This window comes from Pinus tabuliformis, chromosome 1_1 (genome assembly GCF_031772625.1).
Source record: "Pinus tabuliformis cultivar Carrire ecotype Pingquan chromosome 1_1, CPIR1, whole genome shotgun sequence".
In the NCBI taxonomy this organism is placed as follows: domain Eukaryota; kingdom Viridiplantae; phylum Streptophyta; class Pinopsida; order Pinales; family Pinaceae; genus Pinus; species Pinus tabuliformis.
Genome location: NC_142297.1, coordinates 929,638,825 through 929,647,404, shown reverse-complemented (window position 1 = coordinate 929,647,404; position 8,580 = coordinate 929,638,825). Strand labels below are relative to the sequence as shown.

General features: G+C 37.3%; 1 long non-coding RNA gene across 1 annotated transcript; it reads right to left on the bottom strand.

The window, feature by feature from the left end:
- Positions 1–5,292: 5,292 nt before the first annotated feature.
- LOC149217483 (uncharacterized) lies at positions 5,293–7,800 on the bottom strand. Its single transcript, XR_016251277.1, has 2 exons — positions 7,126–7,800; positions 5,293–6,931 (listed from the first exon to the last, which is right to left on the bottom strand). It is a non-coding gene; the product is annotated as an uncharacterized LOC149217483 (long non-coding RNA).
- Between the last annotated feature and the right edge of the window lie 780 nt (positions 7,801–8,580).

Below are 8,580 nucleotides of genomic sequence, written 5' to 3'. Positions count from 1 at the left end.
AGCTTGCTTCATTGATAGCCTAGTCTAAGATGCAAAGTAACTCGCTACAACATTGTTTGTTTTGACGATAACTGGTTTCCCAATCAAGTAATGCCTCCATACCTAAAGATAATGGATGATTGCAGTCATCTTTTCATGAACCATGTACCTTTGTTCCTTGTCCTACAACTTCCTACTTTCATAAGCTCCCTGGCGTCCATCCTACATGAGAACGCCCCCAATCGTAAAAACTGAGGCATATGTGTGCACTTCAAACGGTTGCTCAAACTCAGGTAGCTTTAGTATCGATGTGATGACCATCCTATGCTTCAACTCTTCAAACACTTCACAACACTTGTCCGTCCATTTCCACAGCGTATCTTTCTTCAACATATCTATTAGTGTTGCAGCGACCTTGGAATAGCCCTCTAGAAACCTTCGTTAGTAGTTCACCATTCCTAGGAAGACCCTTACTTCATGTACATTCTTAAGTTCCTTCAGTCTTTCGTAGCCCAGACCTTCTATGGGTCTATTCGAATACATCCTTAGCCAATCCAATGTTTAAAAAATGGTCTCTTAGATTGAGTAAACATGCACTTGACTTCTTTAAGTACAACTAATTCTTCCTCAATGCCTCAAATACTAGCGCTAAGTGCCTCTTATGCTCCTCCATGTTGTTACTGTACACCACTATATCATTTAGTTATACCACCACAAACGAATCCAAGTATGGACGCAATACATCATTCATCAACGTGCAAAACACATTAGGAGCATTACACAACCCGAATGGCATGACCAAGAATTCATAACTTCCATATCTCGTCACCATCATTGTCTTTGTCTTGTCACCCTCTGCAATCCACACCTGATAATACCCATGTCTCAAATCAAGCTTCCAAACACTTTGGCCTTCGCCAACTCGTCGAAGCCATCTACTGCAAGTGGAAGTGGATATTTTTTTCTTGATAGTTTATTTGTTCAAAGCTCTAAAGTCACGTCACACTTTTAACTCATTCGTGTCCTCCTTCTGAAAGTGAATGTTGTATAAAGCCTACTTCAACCAACTCCTTTAGTTGGTGCTTGAATTCCTCCAACTCTGATCTGGACAATCTGTAAAGAACTTGTGCTTACACTTGCTTCCCCGACTCTAGCTCAATATGGTGGTCAATTGTGTGCTTAGGTGGGAGTACTCTTGGCAACTCATCTGACATTAGATTTGTATATTTCTCTTAAACAGCGGAAATAGTGGTCGGAACAAACTTCCCCATCCCATCATCTTCTCTAATCACCTGATGACAACCATATACGATTCAACATCCAACCTCAAAGTTGTCCTCTTCATACTCAGCAGTGACACTAGCCTCACCCTTGCCTCCTTCCTCATTAGATGGGTAGGCAAAATTCCACACTCGCACATCTCCAACCACAATTATTTCATCCTTATGGGGTAGTACCACAACCCTATATCCTCTAAAAAGTCTTGCCCCAAAATCATATCAAAATCAATCATCTCATTGACCGTAAAATCCAAACATCCATTCCAATCTTCAATTTGAACCAGTATATATTCAACCAGTCCCAACACCCTAGTCCTAGAGTTCACTGCATTGACCCCCACCTTCTTGGATGTTACATGTAGCCCAACCTCGCTTACTAGACTTATACTCATAAAATTGTGGGTCACCCCAGTGTCCAAAATAGCTTCGACAACTTTCCCCAAGATATCCAAGACAACAAAACAAAGTCTATGCAATCGACCATCCTTCTTCTTAAGAACACCAATACTCATAAATCAACATCACATGGAGAACATACCTCAATTTGGTTGAACAATCTCACATCATCATCTGTATTTTCACGCCTTCCTTCCGACTGAAGACTAGCTCTGATACCATTTGTCACGACCCCTTGGTGGACACGAGTCTAAGCCTGTTGAGTCACTAAGATGTGCGGCACCAATAAGTTTCATCACATTGGCAAAACCAACTCGTGACTAGTTACTTCCAAAGTATGCCTACAACCAATATACTTCTTCTTATATGTGTGAGAATTACTTAGGTTGTGGAATTAACTTTCATTCATCAACACAAGCATATTGTAAAACTTCATTAACATTGTGTGGATTAACAAAGCCAACAACATAAACAATGAACAATGAGAGATAATAGTGTATATCAGAAAACTCCAAATACAATGGTTGGGTCAAACCCCAAATCAATTCATGGCCACAAAACGATACAACAATACACTTCAATAAAACAAGATGCAACACTTCAGCGTTGTAGCGATACTTTATACACTTATAACTAAAACCACAACACTTCGTAAGCTTTCCCAACTTCCTTCTTCATAGCTTACTTAAGAGCGAGCTCATCCCATGAGCTCCACTTCCCCTTCAACTTCAATTTTCTTCTATTTATGCGGTGGTGGGGTCACTTGCCTAACTCAGTATCCCTCTCTTTTATATATATGAACCATCCTCCAACGAAACAATGTGTCCCTTCATTTGGGCGTTAAGTCAACCCATCCTTCTTAAGCCGAACATACTTGGAATCCCAAACTTAACGTCACATCTTTTGTCACATTCTTCAATTATTTGCCCTCAATTGGGCATGCCTTGTCTCGATTCGGTGGGCCTCATCTCGATTGAGTGCAACCTCGTAGCCATCACAACTCCTATGTGTTAAAACATTCCCCTAAGTTTCTTCATCGACTCATCTCACTCGCACGCTAAGCGCTCAATTGAGATGTCGGCTAGCTATGTGATCTCAGGCAAATTGAGGTGACTCGTGGGCTTGACAATAGGGGTGTTGATAGGATTTGTTGATATGATTTTATGGCAACAAGGGAACAACTATAGTCTGTATCCAAGAAATGATGTTTGATCTGATATCCCTGTTGGGAGATTGTTGACCTTTGTTAGTTTGTTAATCACTTGTTGAACCAATCCTATTTTATAATAATTGCTTGTGGAATCCACTGCTACTTAGGTTCTTTACTATGCTACTTGTGTATTCAAAAAGAGTATCATTATTTCATAGATTGATGAATATTGCATTATTGTTATGTAAAACAATTCTTTCATGGTTTATTCGAAACCCTAGCTCATAATTGCACCCTAAGTGTAAACTCCCTAAGAGGGATATTACATAGAACTATGATTGATGATTAACACGTGTGATCAAGTAATTAACACGTGTGATCAAGTAATCTATACCCTTTAACATCTTTTGGATAGCCAACAAATATGCAAGGATTATTTTGTATGTCGTTTTTCATTGTGGACGTGAGCCCAAGCATTACACCCAAAAACTCTAAGATGGCCAATAAAGGATTTTCCATCTACTCCAAGCTTCTTCTAAGATCACCCTTGGACAACTTTGTGAGGAGTGTAGTTTTGAACATAGTTGGAACAATTGATGGCTTCAACCTTAAACTATGGAGCAAGACCTCTGGAATGGATTATGCAATTTGCCATCTCCTTCAAGGTACAATTCTTCCTTTCAACAACCCCTGTTGTTGTGGATAGTAAGGCACAATATGTTGCAGTTGAATACCGTCAAAGGCACAATAGTCTTCAAATTTGTGGTTGACATATTCATAGTCATTACATGTCTATAAACATTTGAGAAGGTTTCTCGATTGCTTTTCAACTGAAGCTTTGAACATAAGTGTCAAAAGCCTCACTTTTGTTCTTTAAAAGGTATGCACATGTGTGTTTAGAGTAGTAATCAATGAATCAAAGCAAACAGCGAGCTTCATGAGATTTTCCTTTATCAAAAGTATCGTAAGGTTGCTTGCCAAAAAAACATATCAAAAGTATATGCACATGTGTGTTTGGAGTAGTAATCAATGAATTGAAGCAAATAGCGAGCTCCATGAGATTTTCCTTTATCAAAAGTATCATGAGGTTGCTTGCCAAAAACACATCTAGTGCAAACACCATCATAAACGAGATAAGTGGAAGATCAATGACCATATTTTGCTTAATTGGTAAAAATAGTGATGGTTTAAGTGACTCAATCACTCATGACATAATTTACTTAACTCATTTGAGTGGGTGAGTAATACATTGGTAGGACACTCCACCACAAAGCGAGAAAATTTATACAAGTGTGCATGATGATCCACTTTTCTTATGGCAACAATTTGTGAGGGATCCTCAATTCCACAAACAATAATAGAATCGAAAGGAAACAAAATGTTTTCCCTAAACCAAAATTTGCAGTCTAATAAATTGACAGCAAATTAGCTAAAAGATTAAAAACATATAGAACATTGTTAATCATGTCAATCATTTAAATGTCCCCTCGCCCATGAACAACCAAAGGTGAAGAGTTGTCCACAAGAATATGCTCTATATTGCACAGTTTTATGGAAGTAAACAAATTTTTACAACCAAAGGTGAAGAGTTGTCCACAAGAATATGCTCTATATTGCACAATTTTATGAAAGTCAACAAATTTTTATGTGCAGCCATGTAATGGGCTGCTCTAGAATCCAACATTCATCCAAGTGGGGAGAAAGTTACAATAATAGAGAGAGCTTTACTATTTCCTGTATTAGTGATACAAGAAAATGGATTGCCATTTAAATTGTGTTTCTTCATGTTAAAAGAGAACGCAACCAATTTCTTAAAGCAATGAAAATTTAGAAGACATCCTCTTCCACGAAGAGCACATTCAAGGACTTCTCTTTGCTTTAAAATCTGGATTAGTTAATTGAGTTGTCCACAAGAATATGCTCTATATTGCACAATTTTATGGAAGTAAACAAATTTTTATGTGCAGCCATGTAATGGGCTGCTCTAGAATCACATATCCATTCAAGTGGGGAGAAAGTTACAATAATAGAAAGAGCTTTACTATTTATTCCCTGTATCAATGCTACAAGAAAATGGATTGACAATTAAATTGTGTTTCTTCATTTTAAAAGACAAGGCAACCAATCTCTTAAAGCAATGAAAATTTAGATGACATACTCTTCCACAAAAGGCACATTTAAGAGGACTTCTCTTGCCTTTAAAATCTTGCTTAGTTAAGTGATTTGAATAGTTGCACTCCTTTATGCTTTGAGTTTGTTTCCCTTTAGATGCCTTTTTATGTTGTAGCCTTGAATTTGAAGATAAGTTAGCTACACAAACATAAGACTTATAATTTCTGGAGCAAGAGCACCCATTTGGATGAGTTTATCTTGTTCATTTGTAAGCTTTAAAAAATCAAAAGCATGCATTACAAAATTTGGACCCAAGGCATTCTTAGTTGAATAAAATGTGGAAAGAAACACTAAATAGAGCTCACCTAACTTGGAGAAAACTCACAAAATGAGTTGTTCATCCTTTTTGTCAATATTGCGTTCTTCAAATCAAAGCCGAATAGATTTTAAATTGAAAATGAAATCTTCAATAGTATCAAACCTAATACTTCATCACAGCGATAATGTCTTTTAGGCTATTCACATTTTGTGTAAGAATTTCTTCTGTACCGTTAGTAGCCCTGTATAGACCATTACTCTACAATACAAAAACCATTTCAGAGGTAAATAGTTCCGAGGACTTAAAACGGGCAAAGACGACTTATCTGTCAAGGCAAGCAAAAAAAAATACTAAAGAAGAGATGAGTAACCACATGAGCAAGCGAGAAAACAAGGTACTAAATCACTCCAAAATTCCAAAAATATATCCCCTGCAACATTCAAAAAAAACATTTCAAGGGCACATCCGACTTTTACGAAGGCGACTTCGAATCACCTCATGAGATATTTATTTAACCTTTACTTCAAAAACTAAACTCAAAGGTTATCGCTGAGCGATTTCCTGGGGCCCAGAAACTGAGCTGGTCGATTTGCAATAAAGGGCGCAGGGATAAGAGGAATGCCACGCCGTGTGAGAACTGCTACAAGGAGAGAACCCTTAAAAAAAAAAAAAAGAGAGAGAAAATGGAACAGCAGCTGCAAGCAATTTCCCAGAAACGTGGTCGAGCCACGAACAGGGGTATCGGGAAGATAGTGCTGCGACGATTCAGCAACGCCCAGATCTCAAAACAAAGGCATACAGCCAAGGTAAGATGGAGGAAGCTTTTTCTTTCAGAGAAGGAAAAACTCACAACATAATAACACTCACAAAATGAGCTGTTCATCCTTTTTGTCAATATTGCATTCGTCTAATCAATGCCGAAAAGATTTAAAATTGAAAATGAAATCTTCAATAGTATCAAACCTAATACTTCATCACAGCGATAATGCCGTTTAGGCTATTCACATCCTGTGTAGGGATTTCTTCTGTACCTTTAGTTAGTAGCCCTGTATAGACCCTTACTCTACAATACAAAAACCATTTCAGATTTTCCAGTAAAGTAGTTCTGAGGAGTTAAAACGGGCAAAGACAACTTATCCGTCATGGCAAGCGAAAAAAATGCTAAAGAAGAGACAAGTAACCACATGAGCAAGCGAAAAAAAATGCTAAAGAAGAGACAAGTAACCACATGAGCAAGCGAAAAAACAAGGTACTAAATCAGCCTGCTAGGCGCGACTCCTCCAACATTCCCAAAAAAAAATGTTTAAGGGCTCATCCGACTTTTAAGAAGGCGATTTCCGAACACAGGAAAAATCACTTCTTCAGATATTTATTTAACCTTTACGTCAAAAACTAAACTCAAAGGTTATTGCTGAACGATTTTCTGGCGCCCTCAAACTGAGGGGCTCGATTTGCAAGAAAGCGGGCAGCGATCAAGAGGAAAGCCGCGCAGTGTGAGAACTGTCACAAGGAGAGAACCCTCTTTTAAAAAAGGAGAAACGAGCAGCAGCGGCAAGCAATTTCCCAGAAACTTGGTCAAGCCACGAACAGGGGTAGAGGGAAGATGGTTCTGCAGCGTTTCAGCAACGCCCAGATCTCAAAACAAAGGCAGCCAATGCAGCCAACGTAGATGGAGGAGGTTGACACCTTGCAGTTCTGATACCATGTAAAATCAAACTACTTGCAGCAGGATAAATATCAAGCTTAACCTCCATACAGACATCAGGATATATATCAAGCTTATCCTCCTTACAGACAGCAGAACGCAGAAAAAGAACAGAAACACAAAAAAAGGAACAAGAGAGAAAAAGTAAAAATTGTGACAATAGAGGGAAAATGAATGAACTTACCTTGTAATAGAAGGGATTTTCAAGAAAGCCATGGGAATATGTCCAGAGATGAAGGGTGGACATTGTTTAAGAGAAGAATTTTGGGGAAGGCGAAGAATACAGAGGATATTACCAAACAAGTTGCTATAAAGGCACTGTAACCTTTTGACTTGATGGTGAATTATTTTTTGGCAAATCCTCCATATCCTCCAACAAAGAAAACTCTTCTGCTAAACAACTCCCACCCCTCGCCTGTGGCAATCAAACCCATATGTTGTTCGAGAGGGTTTGAGAAGACGTGTTCTCCTTCCTTTCGAGATGAAGACAGGTTATAATCTTCCGCCGAAGTGGCAATTCTCGGAGGGCGTTGTAGGATTTCACCGCCTTCCTGTTTTCACTCGCCACAGAAGCCACGGATACGCGGTTGCGCTGGTTGGGAAGATCGATCCGTGTATGTGTTTTGGCATTTATTTTTCCTCCCGCTGCGAAGGAAAACAAACCACTGATCATCGTTCCGAACCACAGCAAGTAGCATTCGAAGGTATGAGTGTTAAAATACAGAGATAGCATGTATGGGACTGTGGAACGAGACTTGAAAACCCTAACCCTAGAGGTGCAGATCAAAACCCTAACACTAGAGGTGCAGATCTCTCTCGAATGCTTTGTGGTGTAGTACTTGACCTATAAGATCGGAGAAAGGCCATCCTTCCTTCTTATTGCGCAAAGAGATTAATTATGTTTTAATATTTAATGTTTTATATTTTCACTAGTCAAACTATATATATAATTATTAATAAAGTATTTTTCATTTAAAAAAAAGAAAGAAAGAGTCTCCAAGTTGTAATATAATTGGCAAAAAGTATGTTGTATATATTGGACTTTTACATGAATATTTTAACCATCTTCAAAAAAACATGTTAGCAAGTCATTATATATTTAATTGATCAGAAGTTCAATCCTCATACATATTTACCCTTCCAACTTTCTAAAAAACAAAACAAAACATATAAAATTAATAATTATAATTAATTGATCAGAAGTTCAATCCCCATACATATTTACCCTTTCAACTTTCTAAAAAACAAAACAAAACATATATATTAATAATTATAATTAAATCAGTGTAATTACTTTTAATTTGTTATATATTCAAGTGATCAATAGTTCAAACATGTCTCACCCACCAACTTCCCAAAAAAAAAAGCAAAACATATAAAATTAATAAATATAATTAAATCAATCTAAATTCTTCTTAATTTGGGATTTATCAATGGTAAAGAAGGATATCTTTTCAATTGTATTGTATTTATGTTGAGTTTATGATGTCTTTGACTTATTTTTATGAGAAAAGATGTGATTAGCTGGTTTTGTAAAAACAAAGCAAAACATATAAAATTAATAAATATAATTAAATCAATCTAAATTCTTCTTAGTTTGGGATTTATCAATGGTAAAGAGGATATCTTTTCCATTGTA